The sequence below is a fragment of the Atractosteus spatula genome, chromosome 23 (assembly GCF_055471065.1).
Source record: "Atractosteus spatula isolate fAtrSpa1 chromosome 23, fAtrSpa1.hap1, whole genome shotgun sequence".
Lineage (NCBI taxonomy): Eukaryota > Metazoa > Chordata > Actinopteri > Semionotiformes > Lepisosteidae > Atractosteus > Atractosteus spatula.
The window spans coordinates 44,638-53,635 of record NC_142728.1 but is presented as its reverse complement, the minus strand read 5'-3'; the positions used below and the strand labels follow the sequence as shown (position 1 = coordinate 53,635).

Genomic DNA, 8,998 nt, shown 5'->3' with positions numbered 1-8,998 from the left:
AAAAACTATTTCTTTTGTGTTTTTAACATTGAGAATTAGGCTGTTGTTGTCACACCATTACACAAACCTTTGGATTTCTGACATGTATGCAGATGAGCTGCTACCTCTATGCATTAAGCCAAGAACAGCTGTATCATCTGAGAATTTAAAAATTAAGTTGCTTTGACTACTGCTTGTACAATCATTTGTATAAAGTGTGAACAGAACTGGAGAGCTCACACAGCCCTGAGCGCCTGTGCTAATAGATTGTGACAAAGAAAGAGTTTTGTTGAGCCTAACATACTGTGTACGATTTGTTAAAAATGAATGGTACCATCTCATAATGTTATGGTTAACAGAGTTAGTGTGTGTATTGTGTATTGTCTGTTTAGGATTCTGTAGCATTCCAGTTGGGAGGATGTTTTTACAGAACTCTGTGCATCGAATATCTGCGGGCTGTTTGTCCCATTTAGTGTAGTCCTGCTCAGTGAGGGGATCCCACACTTCACTGCCGTATAGAGCAAAGGGTTCGATTGCACTTTTAAATTTTCACAGCCAATTTTATCTGGGGGATTGATGTTGTAGAGCCTCCTTTTAGTAGCATATAAAGCCCTGTGTGCTTTCTCCATCAGTGATTTCACTGCCAGGAAATCTCCCAAATGAACTGATTGTCAGTTAGAGGTATGTGTAGTTGGTTGTGTTCCAAAATGTTGTTGTTCAGTGTGAAGTTGTAACTGTTTTCTGAGATCTGGAAGTCTTCTGAAAAACCACGACTCTGTTCTCACACAGAAGGGCTGGCAGTGCCCAGGTCTGACAGTCCTGCTCCAGCCCCTGTTCTTGGTCCAGATGGGCCATCAGAGCCCAGGTGTGAATGTGTTGGAATGTGTGGCGGTTTGGTAGGAAGCCTGTCTGACTCTTATTCAGGACATTGTGCTCAGTAAGGAGGGCCGGTAATCAGATATTTAAGATACGACAGAGTTCCTTCCCCAGGATACTGTGCACACTGTAGCCCCGTTAGATGTTAGGGTCGAGTTTGTCTCCATTCTTAGAAACGGGCGTCATCAGTCCTTGATTCCAGGCCCCAGGGAAATGGCGAGCTGTCAAGACAAGGATGAGTTTGAGCAGGTTTTGCTCAAACATGATTTAAATGTATGCCCAATTTGTTGGTTTGATACAGGGTGTTTTGAAATGTAAAGAATCATGTAATAAGTTTATTCCCTGCTGAAAAGAGAAGAAAGAACACTGTTTCGGCTGTGAAGCCTTCTTCAAGTTTTGAAATTTAGTTTATTTTGTTTGAAGTTTGTCATTTAGTGCTCTTTGGCATTCATGGCTGTTTGGAGCCCATCTTTACACCTGGTGCAGGCCATACAGCTGGCTGGGCTGTGTCAGTGTGTCCCTGTGCTGCTGTGCTCTCTTGATCCGAGTCTGGCCTGACAGTGAAGGCACTCATACAGCACAGCCCACCACACTGATGCCCAGAACTGAGCTGACAATGAACTTACTTGCAGTAGTTTTGTTTGCACCAGGTGGAAAAATCTTCTATAGCTGGCCCATGGCCCCACACATCTGCCTGCAAGAAACTAATAACAGAGTTGTCTGCAGATTTGTGTCTTACATGATGGGTAATAACTTACAAATTGTATACTAAACCAAGAGAAATGAAGACAATACAGATCCCCAGGAAGCACTTGTGCAAGAATACAGCTTGTGAGACAGAGTATTGTTGACTCTTAGCCCCTGAGTTCTGTTTGTAAGGAAATCAGCAACCCAGCTGACAAGATTAAGATCAGCACCCAAATTAGACAGTTGTGTGGTTGCCTGTAAATATGGAAATATTATGATTTAATTTATGTACGCATTAAAATTAAATGCAACCATGAATTGTGATGAGTAAGAATGAGGGGATTGAGTTAATCTTTAGTGTCCTGAAGGTGATTTGTTGTTTTGCACATCAAAAGCTCAAACATAAAACATATATGACAGTAATAAAATGCCAAAACAGTACAGTACCATAATACATATGATTAGAAAAAAAGAAATCAGACAATTAGCTTGTAAAGGGTTTATAACAACAGTAATTAGATTCCTGCAAGCACTCTTTTCATTGTTCAACAACAGAAAGCTTTTAGGTATAAAGGATGGGTCCTCTAATATTTGACTATGACATTGTCGCTCTTTTGGACATGTTAGTGATATTAACAAAAATAATTTTTGTTAATATAATAATACAGCATCGCAAGACTTCTTTCAGTCATTTCCCACCCCTCCACATCAGTGAATCACACGTTAAACTTCCATCTTGTGTTCTAGATCAGAAATGAGCAATCCAATATTACAAATACCAGACAGACAATTTAGTGTTTTCTCGTAAATAATTAATTATGAAAGTTTATATTTTCACAAAATATTTTTTTTCAAATCCACAGTGCACAGGCTTCATTTTCCTGTCCAGAATAGCGCTGTATAAGTGTAAGCAATTATTAATTCAATAGAAGCAGTCGGACGAGTGAAGTTCCCCCTTGTTGGCCGATCAGTTGAATTAAAGTGAAAAAAAAGTCTTAGAAATTTTGCTTCTTAAAATGTCAATGGCGACGCTTGGTGGTCAATAAACAAAATATCACCTGACGTTTTTTTTTTATTTAAAATACTGTTAACAGTATTCGTATTAATAGTTTTTTATTTTTATTTAAAAAATATTTAAGCATTATCATCAACAAAGAATACAATACAAACAAGAGTACATGTAACATTTCAAGACAAAACCATCGTCAGGGGTACATATTACAAAATAAATACAAATTATAAAAAAGGTTTAAACAAATTAAAGTCTGCACCGCTTTCATAGTTTTACATTTTAAAATAGTCTGCAAATACTCCTTTACATCCATTTTAAAATGCTCAAACACAGGATTCTTCCCAGACCATTTAATTTTGTGAATATGATAACATGCCCTTCTAATAAAGTTAATTACAAAGGATGTTTTTGTATCGTTTTCAATTGGGTTGAAATTGAACATAACATCTTTTTCTTCAAAGCAAATATCAATATTGGTCTCTTTTTTAATATATGTTTGCAACTCAGTCCAGAAAGTCCAGAAACAGACAATCTTGTTTGAACAGGAAATACTCTGTCTTTTTGGGTGGTGCAGACCTATTTCTTTGTGCTGGCCCACTGAAATGGTAATCCCAGCCAGCGCTGGAGAGACATGAGATAGGGATCCTTGTAAATTAGAATAAGGAACCTAATTCACATTTACAACAGAAATTCCTGATGCGCAATAAGAAAAACGTTTATTCCATTATCAACTCAAATGTGTCCGGAAACCCCTCCCTGAATCTCGCCAGCTCCACTGTTCCCGTATTGAATGTCATGATTCCTCCTCTCCCTTTTGCTGGAGAGACCCATCCTTGACCAGCTGGGACTGTTTGGGATACAAGAACATGACATTATTCTGTTATTCCATAAAAATTGTTGTCCAAAGCTGTCATTTTCAAACCAAACCCCATTATATATCAGTAGAATGTTTTTTTAGTACACGATTGAAATGGACTCGGTACACAAGAGTTCAGCCCCAGAGCCCGGACTGGGTGGAGAAACAGTTGGCAGCAGCAGTTGCTGTGGTCAGACTGTGTGAGCAGGTCTCTACCAGATTTGCACAGAGAGACATGTAACTTCTGCAGCTGGTGTAGGCTCTAAATATAAAGTCCTGTCTGACTGTGTCATGACCACAAGCTCAGATGGCAACAATATCTGTGCATTTTGCAAGGGTGCGTTTTTTGGCTGAGGTAAAACTTGTTTTATCTGATGCAATTTTACAATAGAAACAAAAGAAACGAAAAAACCCTTTTATTTAATTATATTACAAGTATACCAAAAGTGTGAGCAAATGAAGGAAAACATTGTGAATTCTACATAATTCACAGGAAACAAAATAAACAACTGCAGTGATGATAATTCACTCACCTGCTGTCCATGGGCGTCTCTGCTCAAATTTGATTTTTTTTCAAGAGCACCGTGACCCAGAGCTCAATAATCATTTTGCTACTGAAGATTATTCAGTTTTTAATGCTTTCCATTTTAACATCCTATTTGGATAATCCGGTGTGAAAGCTCTCTCTGTTAAAATCAATGTCTTACGTCTCCGTCTTGTGTTTCAGGTCTCCTCTGGCTGCTGAACCTGCTGTCAGGACAGAACACATTCCGCACTGACCAGACTGCTGGGTTTACTGTACGTGACAATAAAGAGCTTGAGGAACACTTCTAATGTGATCTCTGTATGTTTCCCGGGGAGCAGAGATGATAAGGTCTGTGTCCATTCTCGAGTCTTTGCTAGAGGCCTGTTTAGTCCGTCACTGAAATGATTTTAGATGCATGTGAGTCGTGCCCACTGAAAAATGAAATATTGCAGCACAATGAGACTTCAAGCAAAGATCTCGTTACCCCCTTCTGTGAATCGGTGTCTCGCAAGAGATCTTCCATCTCTTTGAAAGTTTCACAGCTTCGACCTCTAGATTAGAAATGACACCAATTGCACATGGGTCCAGCAACGTTCTATATAGTGCACATCACCATCGGGATGAAAAGCAAAAATCCCCAGTGGGAGTCCAGTCTTTCCCTGCTACGCAAATTGCTTTTCGTTAGGTGAGGTCGCAAGTTCTTATTGGAGAATGTTGAACAGTTTCTTAATGCAATAGGGCGAGTAAGACTGAAGTGCCCCCTGTGTTGGCCAATCACTAGAAAGAAACTGAAAAAAGCTCATTGAAACTGTGATTCATACACTGGTTCAGCTTGGTGCTCACCCGCTGTCTGTGGGCGTCTCTGCTCAAATTTGATTTTTTTTCAAGAGCACCGTGACCCAGAGCTCAATGATCATTTAGCTACTGAAGATCATTCAGTTTTTAATGCTTTTCATTTTAACATCCTACTTGGTAATATTTCCTCTTAGACGAGAATACTCTGGCACTTTTCCAACATAGGTCTTAATTGAGCAAGCTTTATTAGAATAATTGAACAATACTTTCACCTCCAAATAACACTCATAGATTTTTCAAGGGTTAAATATGGGAGCTACGTTTCTTACATGTATCCTTTTGTAAGTTGATTCACAATGCTTTCACTGCCTCCACTCCAATGAATCACTTTGTTTAGCGAGTGATCACGTGTAACAGTTTAATTTCTTCCTGCAAATAATGCCTTTTCCTTTTTCATCCCATTCAAGTCTCCATCCTGTAATGGAGTAATTCTGATGTATAGTAACAGTGGTCCAGTTGAAAGGTATGAAGGTCTCACTGTGATTTAGAGTACAGATAAAGACGATTATAGGAGAGGAAACTGGAAAAGCCATGACCCTGTAATTCAATTCAATTTAGTTTTATATAGCGCCTTTCACAACAAGGTTGCCCCAAGGCACTTAACAATGCAAGTAACCAGACATTGTGTGATTACAGAACAGAAGAGCAGAAGACAATGGAGGAGAGGAACCAAAAACTCCTTAGTAAGAAGAAAAAAATCCTCTAGGGGTCCAAGGTCAACTGGCTGCCAAAACCCTTTGGGCATGCTAACATTATATAATTAAAAAAAGGTAATAAATTAATGCGGGTATTAATCCATCCATCCATCATGTGTTCTTTATGTCAGCACTCCATGCTGATCTCCGTAGACCAGCAAAATCCTCCTAAACGACAGCTATATCCATGATGTCACTCTTGGATCCATGGCAGTGATGCAGCATCCAACTCAGATGGTGCCCAGCCCGGGCACCATCCAGGCATGTGGGGAGGAGAATAGGATAGTTTGGTCAGAACAGATGTATCTACTTGGTAGGCCAGCATAGAGACACAGTGGCATGTACAGCAGCACCAACAGCCATGGTTGCAGCAGGCTGTAATGTAAGGTATGAGTAGACTAGGCTAAAGTAATAGGTCTTCAGTCTGAATTTGAATACTGAGATTGACTCGGCATCCCGAATATGGGGTGGGAGACTGTTCCATAAGCTAGGGGCCCTGTAACTAAAGGCTTTACCACCAACTGTTTTTTTTTTAATAAAGCGTGGAATATGAAGAAGACCTGCATTTTGTGATCTAAGCCGGTGACTTTGATGGTATACATTAATAAGTTCCATTAGATAGACAGGTGTCTGACCTCTGAGAGCCTTGTAAGTAAGTAGAAGGATTTTGAAGTCCGCCCTGTACCTGACAGGAAGCCAATGAAGAGAGCTAAGTATGGGGGTTATATGGTTGTACTTTCTGCTCCTAGTAACAATTCTAGCTGCTGCATTCTGTAAGTATTCAAACTCTTTGCTGTGAGAAATCTAAAATACTTTAGGCGGACAAAATGACCTTAAAAAGACACATGATTTTTGAGTAGTCTGTCTGCGTGCAATAATAGTAGTTCACACGATTTCAGAATAGATACTGTCTCTGTAACTTTCCTCAGTCAGCTAGTGAATGTTCTATATTTACACCACGAATGCACTACTTTGTCTTGTGCACGGTCACTGGCCATCCACAAGCACGGGCAGGAGCAGGGAAGATGAGGCTGCTCTGTAGTGCCCCTGTGGCTCTCCAGCAGAGGGGAGCACTTCACTCAACAGTCCTGAGCCAAAAGACCCAGTAATAAAGCTGAAGATCTGGCAAGTCCCCCAGCCTCTCTGGGGCGCTGAAGAGTATTTAATCTGATTCTGAGGTTCCTGCCATTCAAAACAAAATTAGAACACGGCGAGCTATGAGTTTGTGAAGAAGTGACAGTGGTACAATGTCAAACAGGAAGTTAACCTGCAGGAAAGAATGAATTTAATCTCTGATATTCAAGCACACAGTGTGATGTCCACTGTCTATTCCAATGTACTCTGCAAGTCTTACAATACTTTTTCATATATCATCTCCTGTTATTTTTTTGTGAGTGCTTTAACTGTTTCTCAATATAAATAAGCCCGATAACTCACTGCTTCAGGGTGGAAACTATCGCCGATGAAACCAGTGGTGTAAGCAAGCAAAAAGAGACAGATCCTTCTAAAACACAGAGGCCATCAGGAGAGCAGAAACACTCTGCAACAGGTAGGAGCTGTGGAGCTGTGATTCCCCCAAGTCAGAGCCCTCATCCTCCCTCGACAGCGAACTGAGCTCCAGCGACCCACAGCTGGAGCAGCGAACCTGGCGTCGTGGGACCTCCTGCAGATTGGGAATGGGTAAGGGAATTTGACACGAGCCCATTTCTCTTCCCACTGCTTACACTCCTATAGAAATATGTGTCAGGGTTTTCAAATACAGGATAAAGAGATTATAGGGTTTCCCAACTGGCTAATGAGACAACTATCTCTCTGAGAAAGCACACAGAGGTGGACAAAGCAATTAAGTGCTTTTACAAGTCTTCCCCTGTATCTGGTCTTTCTTTACATATCAGAAAAGTGAATTGATGGCTGTTGGAAAGCGTCTGCTCCATATGTAATATCCATGTAAAAGATGTGATTGAACATCTTGGTATTAAGATTGTCAGAAAACGAAAAAAAGAGATGTGATTTGAAGTTCTCTACCATAGTACGATTAAAAAAACAACTTTATTCATGGTTGTTATTTGATGGATACAGGCAGAAGGAGGCCTAAATGCTTCAGGTTGCAGAGCATCTAAAAGTAATTTTAAGATAAAACTGATAAGAGAATTATTTACAAAATTAAGCAAAGTAGGTCATGTATATTTCCCCTATTTCAATCTTTCAGGAAGAAGAGGGTATAGAGTTTTCACTTGAATGTCATTTGGATGCTGGGAATCCCCCCCGAAACTTGCCAGCTTCCATGAAGAAGTGCTCCTCACGTGGTCTCTTACGGATAATCAAACCCCCCAGAGATACATTATCTAGAATACAGAGAAATAACTGAGAGAAATAAACTGGGTTTAAAATGGTATAATCTGGGGGAAATTAATTGACTGGAATAAAACATGACTGTTGTCAAACAAATATTGTATGACTAATAAGGTTAAGGAGGCGTCGTTACAAAATTGTATATCGAATTGACCCGGTCAAGATGCATTGTTTGCACAGATTTAAAAGTAATATAAATGATAACTGTCTTTTTCAAAGCAGCCCAGAAATTTACGCTTGTTTTTGTTTTGTCCTGTTGCTAAACACTGAATTGATCGGCAAAATTGTGTAAAGAAGGTTTCTAATACTGACATTTCTTTTAGAGAAATAGATGTTATGTTACTGCTGAAACAAATATAAAAATGTCATTATTTATAATTGACTGAATCATTATACTTGCTCGTTATTATATCCATAAATAACATAAATATAATAAGACAAAACATAATTTTACCGTATCTCATAATAACAGATTATCTCCTAATTACGAGATTGTACTTCTCGTCTAATTTATGTGCTCGAGCAATAGTACAATCGCCATACAATACGTACGGTATCGTAGCATGATCTGACTTTCAGGTTAGGCAGTGGAATCGATTCCAGGGCAAACTCGTTCTCGTTTGAGGATCCGTGTGAATCCTCGCACAATATAACAGGTAGCTCATACACTGAAATTATGCGCTTCCAAATGTAAGAGACCCACATTTGAACAATTTTAAATACACAAGAAGGCACGTCTCCAAACCATTTCTAAATGTCACAACATGAAAGCTGTGCGTACCTTATGTGCCTGAGTAATTTACTCCGAGGATCAGTAATGTCCTATTCTGAGCATCGTATAAGATTTTGATTATTGCAGTATAAAAGTGAAATAAAAAACACAATAAGGTCGAATTTATCAACAACGTGAGCTGACTCGCCAGTAAACAAACTCTCCAGCGACGTCTGGAGTTCAGTAATAACTCTCTGCCCTGAAATACAGTTTTCCAGGAGCCCGCAGCGCTTGACAGGCAGAGAGCGGAACCACAGCATCCCGGGCCGCGGCTCCACACCGACTTCAGTGACGGACCGGCTGTGCGCTGTCGCGCCAATCACGCGTCAGATCCGTCGCAAATTTGTGACGTCAAATAAAGGCGTGCGCGAACAGGATTTTATCCAAT

General features: G+C 39.9%; 1 long non-coding RNA gene across 1 annotated transcript; it reads left to right on the top strand.

Moving 5' to 3' along the window:
• The first annotated feature begins 3,211 nt into the window (after nt 1–3,211).
• On the top strand, nt 3,212–7,753 carry LOC148815977 (uncharacterized). Its single transcript, XR_016086007.1, has 3 exons — nt 3,212–4,284; nt 5,428–7,166; nt 7,696–7,753. It is a non-coding gene; the product is annotated as an uncharacterized LOC148815977 (long non-coding RNA).
• Nucleotides 7,754–8,998: the final 1,245 nt, after the last annotated feature.